Source organism: Apis mellifera, linkage group LG1, assembly GCF_003254395.2.
Source record: "Apis mellifera strain DH4 linkage group LG1, Amel_HAv3.1, whole genome shotgun sequence".
Lineage (NCBI taxonomy): Eukaryota > Metazoa > Arthropoda > Insecta > Hymenoptera > Apidae > Apis > Apis mellifera.
This window is the reverse complement of record NC_037638.1, coordinates 9297231-9306194: the sequence shown is the minus strand read 5'-3', so window position 1 is coordinate 9306194 and position 8964 is coordinate 9297231. Positions and strand designations below refer to the sequence as shown.

Sequence of the window (8964 nt, the reverse complement as noted above, 5' to 3'; positions counted from 1 at the left end):
CATGAAAAGGCTAATATAGAACTAGACCTTAATCTGTCTTTTATTGTCAGTCCTGTGCACTCGATTTATAAGGGAATAATTGAATATAACAAGATACTGGTGCAGATAATATTCATAACATGTCTTACCATTTTTGCTCTGTTTTGGACAGTAATACGTCCAGGCTATAACTGCCAATCTTTATGAAAAACTGAATTAAAATGATCATGTCGTCAGTATCGTGTGCAATATCTAAATCAAATTATATTTCTTTAACTCTTACTTTTATTTTTCTCTACATATTATTTGAATAAAATCTTTAAATTTTATTCAAAATATTTTATGTATCTGTAAAAAAATTAAAAAGTGAAAATTGTTTTAAAAGTATAAAAATAAAGATATTTAAAATATTAATAAATTAAAACAATATTTTCTTGCTATTAGTTACTAAAGTCAAGCATGCAAAATATTAAAAGGGTCCAATATTCAAAACTTTATAATGTACATTATTTAATTTTGATATATTGAATGATAAGAAATTGAATTTATTAATATTATGTATACTTGAATCATTTTTAAAGATATAGAAATATCGAATATGTTTGTTCATTTCTTTGTTTAAAATATAGAAAAGGATTGATTTTTATTTTTTATATAATTGTTATTTCTTGAAAAGTTTATTTCATGTTTGCTGAGAGATATTCTCATAATGCTGACGATATGTTTGATATGTCATTAATCAAATAATTAATGATTAATGATTGTGATATGATGATCACTTGCTGTTATATAAGTGGGGAACGAAATGAGTTCCATTTGTACAGTTATATAGTTATATATTCACACGTAAATGCATAATACATACTTATATAAATAGTTGTAATATCAATATTAGCAAACTTAAAGTAGAAACATTTGAAGTTTTATTAAAAAGAAATTGTTGATTCTTATTATTATCCATGTTAGGTATAAAAATTAAAAAAAAAAAAAAGAAAAAAGAAGAAAAGACAATTGTTTTCTGTACAGTCACAAGATCTGAGTAGAAGTAAGAATATTGTTAGATATATTCATAACAAATTATTTTTGAGTTCATGATTTTGTATTGTATGTTCATGTGATGCATAAAATTATAAACAATAGCGAGAAAATTATCTTTTTTTTTATATATCAAACATAAAAAATATTTTAACAACTTCAAACAATTTTGTGTGAAATATCGATATTATCAATATTATTATAATTCCTTCAAATCACCATGTATTTATTAAGATTCATGCGATAAATTTGAGTAGTTGATGTTTTAATTATTAAACATATCCAAAAAAAAAAAATGACTTTAGACAGTCCTAAAACTTCGATAAAAACAAGAATTTGATAAAAGTAACGGTATTACTCGAAGCGAATTTTTGGTTTGGAAATTTTTAATAATTTCTAATAATTGATGATATGTATAAAGAAATTGCGTAAAATATTTTATTAGCAAAATTATGTTTAATTTGCCAATCTAAATAGTATATTTTACACTCGAATTATATTATTTATATTATTTAAAAAACAAAGAATACAGAATATATTATAGATATCTTTCACACATGCAATTATACTAATCATGTATTTTAGAAATTTTTGTGGTTTGAATTACATTCTGGTATCAAGTAATAAATCAATATATTTTGAGTAGTACGTAGATTGTATTTACGTTTGAATAAGTATGCTATTTTAAATAAAATAATACATAACACATATAAACAAATATATTTAAAAATATAATTGTTTTTAAAATTAACAGTGACCTTATTTAATATCTACTTATTATTTTTTAAATATATTAGAATTTTATATTTTTTATGACGTATTTTATATTATATAATATTGATAGCACTTATTATGTATTATCGAGTAATACTATAATATTAATATGATTATTAAGTCCATTAAAGCATGAAAATCCTTAATGGCAATCTTTGACTGAATAATTTATTATAAAAATCAGCTACTTGGATTTAAACATCTAGCCTCCTTTGCATTTGCTAATGTTTTATATTTAAAAAATTGGAAATATAACAACTATTAGATATCTTATTCTTTCATATAAAATATGCTATCAAATATTTATGTATTATACATATATAAAATATTGAATTTATCACATTTTGCAGATGATTTTCTTATTATAGGTTTAAAAAATAATTGATGAAACTAACAAAACTGAGGTTTCGTGAAAATGTTTATTATTTCTGGATATTTGTATAAAAAATGTTTGCTATGTCATTAGAATCTATCATTGTTGTTTAAAAATGTTATTATATATTTAATAAGAATTGTTATTTTAATTCTTAAACTTTCAATAAGTTCTAAGCATAGATTATGATGATCTTTGATAGATAAGAAAATTTATTAATATATTTTCTACCTAAAATAAATTATAAATAAATATATTTAGATTGTTTCTACCTAAATTCAATAGAATTTTGAGATTCTTGTTTAATATAAATATCTGAAACTTCAATTTTGAGTATTGCATGAAATTACTTTGATAAAATTTCTAAATTAATATTAAATAATTTTTTTCTTTAATTTAATCTCTAATCCATCGAGCTGCAGTTGTTACAAAATATGAATATAATAGGAAACTTGTATCATTATCATTTGCTTATGTTACATATTTGTTGGAGTTATATAAAAAGTGGGATGATTCTGAAACTGAATGACATTGATATGAAAATTGTGCAGACTGCAAATTGAAACTTAATTTACATCCTGTACTTATTATAAGTTGTCTTTCAAATCACACAATTTCACTTTTTGTGCCAATATTAAACCATTATGTAAGCTTCCAGAAATTATTTTTAAAACTATTTTGGTAAAACATAAGTACACTGGAAGATCTTACACAAAATATATTTTTTGTAAATTAATTTTTAAGGGTATATCAGGAGGTCACTGTTAAAATAGTTGCAACCAAACCAAGTGTAGCACCTGTCATTATAAGACTTCTCCAAATTGCTCCACTTATTTCTTCTGCCACAGGATATTCTATACACAGTTGCTCCTAAAGAAATATGATACATGCATATATCAATGTAAAAAGTAAATTATTTGTTTATGTGTCCAAAACATAATTTCTATGTATTCATATTTTTTACATTAGAAAACAGTATTTACCCATCCTCCATATCCTTTGATAAAATGTGCAACCTTTTCACCAATAAATCTGGAGACATATAGTGGTAATTTTTTCTTTAAAGCGTGCATTCGTCTATCCCGAGCCCAAAGAGCGAGTCTACCCATAAATGCATATAGACAAACGATTCTTGCCCATGTAACTCCACCATGTAAAAACAGCTCATCCGCAACTCCCATGAATGCCTCGTACGCCGTATCCGGTACAACATTCAAACGATTTACCATACTCGCGAATAGAATACTATGCTTGTTCAACATTTGATATACATTGTGTCTCATACTACGGGAAACTGGATCTCGAGATATAAGATAAATATCTTCCTTAAGTAGGTACCGTATTACATCATTCGCCAAACATTCTGCCGTAAGCTCTATGGAATCTTCACAAAGTCTGTATCGTGAAGATGAAATCAATTGCGGGAAAAGATGTTGCAGTCGAATCTGAAAGAAATAATTCTTTTAATACAAAGTAATAATAATCTTTTGAAGAAAAAAAGAAAAAAATATATATATATATATATATGATATATATGATATATATGAGAAAACGGGAATAACGTAATTGAACGATTAACGGTGCTTCGTTCTCATTATTTGAAATATCGAATACAAATGTTTTTCTATATCAACAATATTATTATTGATATGACATTGAAATGATAAACAATGAAACGTTAAGAAATAACAAGATTTAATTTTGAAATTTAATTTTCGTTAACGTATTGATTTTTTCATTGAAATAAGACAATAGCTTTCACTTGAATAAGAAAAAGAAAAATGAAATATATGCAAAAGAGAAAAGCGCGAAAAATTCGTCGGAATAGAAAAAAACGAATACAGAATTCACTAACAAGTAAGTTAAATTAAAAAGAACATAATGCCGGTATTCATATATTGTTACCTGACAAACTTCGATAAAGGACATAGCGGTATTGACAGTGCTGAGAGCATATCGGCATAAAGCGCCGTTATCGCCGGCAATCACGGTTTCAACGCCTCCGCTGTTGTTACAGTCGTCGGCAATCATAGTTTCACCGCTTCCGTCGGCGCAGTCGTCGTTGTTACAGACTCGCTCGCTCGGCGAATTCTTGTTACCGGGGGGATCGCATTCCAGGATGCCGCCCACTCTGGAATGCGGTTCCCCCCGCACTGACGCACCCTGCCCCTCTCCGTCTGTACTGAGGATCTCATTGTTCGGCGATGCATCGTCGTCGCCGGCCATCCTCGTGCACGACCGCCCGCACTGATCTCTTTGAGACACCGGTCGAAACACCGCGACTCTCACTAGATCAGATAGTCGTACACTACACAATTTTTGCGAATTAAAATTCTTTTTTCAAAACATCTTGCAGCTTGTCTTCGTGAGTCTAGTGAACTGCCGATCGCACGCTCGAAGCGCCGGGTTAACGAGCGCTATACACGAAAAACTTTGGCTCGCCTGCCAGACGACGTAACGCTCTCTACTTTCCCGCGGCCATTTCCGAAGCCGAACCTTTAACCGCACCCCACTTCTCTGTCTGCTATATCCCCACTTTGTCTTTTCTTTTCCCACCGCTTCACTACTATTCCATTCCCTTCCATCTGTATATTACATTCTATGGACCAACACAAGTCTTTTCGAGAGACACACAACTGTATCGGCTTCTATGGATCATTCACGTTTTCTCCCCACCATTGACCATTGGCGTATTCCGGCACGCGGTCCACACTATTATACGTTGCCCTACACGACCTCACAAGACACCTACGTTTAACTATACTGTCCACCTTGTACTTGTATGCGCGACTGAACTATCTCCTTTCCATCTCCACCTTCGTTTCTATCCTCTCTTCTTCCTCCTCTCTTTACTCTCCTTCTCAGTGAGGCGCCGTCGATAGTCTCCCTCCCCTCAGAGTGCTCTCGCGCACGTGCACGGTTACAAGCGCGAATACCTGTGTGTGCTCTGAGAATCGAACGAACGGAATTTTCGATGGAACGCGGAGTTCGCTTGGTATCAAACACCGTTCCCAGTTATATTCTTGCAGTTATATTATTCAAGTGAACTATTTGTTGAATGATTCATTTATTATAATTATATTTATAATTAGTTTAAAATATTTTTTATAATAAGAAAATTTATTTATTATATCCTAAGAATATGTTAATTAATATGTTAATATAGTAAATATTAGTGATTTATAGTTACAATTAATACATTATGATAAATAATATAATGATAAATAATACAATATTAATAATGAATTAAATTTTATAGTGTAATAATGTAATCATTTTAAATTTAATTGCATTGTTTTTTCTAAAATTTAAAATTAGTTATATTTATAAAATATATCAATTATTTACAACTATTTATATATATTTATTAATAAATATATGCAGTTTAATATCAATTATTTGTTAAATATTATAAGATAACATATTTGAATATAATATATAATAATAACTTTGTTTAATTTCATTGAAGAATAAAAATAATGGAAGTCATGCATTGATTTCAAGAAATTGCAACATTTATAGCGATCGCCGCATGCCGGTATGCTCAGTGAAAGCCACGTCACAGTTGCTAACCTAAAGGTGACGTAGAAATTATTGGAGATGACGATAGTATTCCAATAATTGGTAGTTTCCCATTTCATTGACGCTAAGCTTCTTGTTATTATAACTTTCTGTTATATAGTTGTATGAACTATAATTAATATTGTAATTGATATCACAATTAATATTGTTTGTTTACATTTTATAGAATTCTCAGACAATTTTCTCTTCAAACTTCTTTTATTAGAATATTATAATATTATAATGTAATTAGATGTTTTATAAATTGTTTATAATATTAAATAATATATACTTCCTTACTTATAAAAAAGCTAAATTTAATAATTTTTCATTTTTATTATATATGTTATAAAAAATCTAAAATCTGAAATAAATTATAAATTTTAGATTAAATATATTTTCATCAGCCTAATTGTAAGATTTCTATTGATATATAACATAATCATTTGTACGAAACTTCTTGAAAGGATACAAACCATATGGGAAGATATTCGATTCATATGTAAGTACGATTCATATTTGGGATGCTGCAGAATGTAGTGGTAGTTATGATGTATTTCTGAGAAGGAATTATTATGTTGAAACTGGTCGGCACGCCGGCTGACTCTGATCGGTGGCGCGCGACCGTGCCCGCTCTTTTCTGCTGTGCAACCTTCAAAGGCCACAGAATGTCGATGAATGAAGTAGGAAAGTTGCAGAGTGGCGGCCGACCGGATGTGTATACTAGGTGGCCAAGAAAATGAGAGCTCCTACGTCATTCGACGACGAACTAGTTTTGCGCCCCTTCTCAATGATGTGGTAGACATACTATCGATAATTAACATTTTATTTTTAATAAGTTGATTTTATCTTTATCTTTTATTTTACAAAATTTTGTTTTTTGAATTATCATTTATTATAAAAATACTTTTATTATTTTATTTTTATGCAATATAAAAATTTATAATTAATAATATAAAATGGAATATGTTAAGAATTGAATAAGTAAAAAAAAAAAATGGAATGATGTATTTATATAATTTAAATACCAGAATTTCAATTGCTTTTGTTTAAAATCTTATCTGTTCCATTTTCTTCAATATACAATGCAAAAAATAGTTCTATATTTTCTTTCTTAAAGTTATTATTTTAATAAAAAATATTTTGCATTGAAAAATCAAATATGATTCTTAATCAAGAAAAAATTAAAAATAATAAAAATATATGACAAATACTTTCTGTATTCATTGCATTTAAATGCAGATCTTTACAAATTAATGATTAATTTAAGTTGATTTTAATCTTCAATTTTGAATTTTAAATATTTAATTTCTGAAATTGAAAATTTTTATTGATAGAGATTATTATAGGCTACGCGATAAACAATTTTTCTTAACCTAAACTTGCAACTTAACATCTATTAATATTATATGTTATATGTATATTTATTATTCAAAATGATTTACCTTTTTGTATCAAATATGGATAATTATATACATAAGGCATTAATAAAATCTTGGCAACCGGACATGGACAAATTGATGATATGAGTCACGTGTAAATGACATCTAATTGGGTCATTATCTCACAGTTACTTCTTAAAGTGATAAGAAACGCAATAAGAAGCTAGATTGTCAACGTTTCGTACAACAAATTTTTTAAAATGGATGTTAAGAAAATTTTAATAATATAAATTTTGCATTCTTGCTTTTCACATAAATTATTATTTGTAGTTTCTTTTTGGTTATGACAAAAGTATCGTATACATACTCTGCCATCTTATTATTTTGTTTCTTTGTTATCTCACAGCATGTCGCGCATATCGTTTGTCTCTCTCGATAACCTATCTGCTTTCGAATTACCTTAGATTGGTAACAATTGTATTTTATCCTTCTCTGTCTTATTAAAATGTCACACTGTGTTGACAAATACATCACTACTGCGACATCCTTCGTGAAACAACCACGTGTCTTGACAATGGTTGAACCGATTGAAAATATTGTTTTATATTGTTTTCTCTTAGCGAAGTGGACCGTGGGAATACAAGTGAGTGAGCGGCACACAGTATTTCAGGGGAACTCGTGGCAACCGGCTCTCGGTAGCTTTTCTTACCATCATTCATGATACTATGGTACGGCAATAGGATGATTGCCTGATGCCTAAAGTGGATAAAGTCTTCTATAGTAATTTAACTCGAACAGGGGTGTGTTAGATAACCAGCCTTTTACATTTTACTATCACTGAGCTGTCCTAACGACGAACCATGTTTGACCTCTACGTCCAAAAATGTTTACTCATCATTTCTTTGACTTCAAAGTTCAAATTCGAGATGTTGATTAATCGTCAAAAATAAGGTTATGTTGATACAATATATTTCATTTAATATCTTTTCAAGAAATTTATTAATATATCAAATTTTATGTATTAAAATTGTCATATTATATAAATTTTTTTTCAGTAAAGATATTATTGTAAATTTATGTTCATGAAAGGAATATTATAACTTATAACAAGCAAATAAACGGTCAATAAGTTCGCGGTTAATCTCTTTGTGGATAATTTTGATAAAAATACATTTTGACGAACATAAATTAGTAAATTATACTGAATGAAAAACTATAATATTTTCTAAATATAGAGGATTTTATAAATAAATAGATATATGAATTTTATTTCATTATATTAGATTTTAAATGGTTATGAAATCTGAATAAGATTTTTATAATTAATTCGATGGAGATTATATCACAATCATGGGCAAATTATTTTATGTATCATTTATTGATTTAGTAATATATTGCAAAAATTATTCTTAATCATTATATTCTTATTAGGTAAAAAATTTTTAAATTTAAATTAATAAGAAAAAGCAATCTTCTTAGAGCTAGATATATCTATTACATTTTATCATTTACAGACAAATGGCGCACTTGAGATATATCATTTAATCTTTTGCTACGTCTCTTTTGTAATATAATGCCTTACATTATATTAAACCGAATCAAACAGACTCTAACCAGTATGTATAATTCGTAATAATTTAATAAGTTAATTTATCTGAAAAATTTTTTTCAGTAATAAAATTATTTGAAAATTAAAACTATTGTTATTAAATTAATTTAAGATATACTATATAATATAGATATTATAATAGAAGATATAAATATATGTATATCTTATTCCTTATCTTGTAATAATGAAGAATCAAGTAATAAATTGAATTCTAATAAATTTTATTTCGAAGTGTGGAAAAATATTAAATA

General features: G+C 27.6%; 1 non-coding gene across 1 annotated transcript; it reads right to left on the bottom strand.

Moving 5' to 3' along the window:
- Positions 1 to 4247: 4247 nt before the first annotated feature.
- On the bottom strand, positions 4248 to 4323 carry Mir6065 (microRNA 6065). Its single transcript, NR_127340.1, has one exon. It is a non-coding gene; the product is annotated as a microRNA 6065 (primary transcript).
- Positions 4324 to 8964: the final 4641 nt, after the last annotated feature.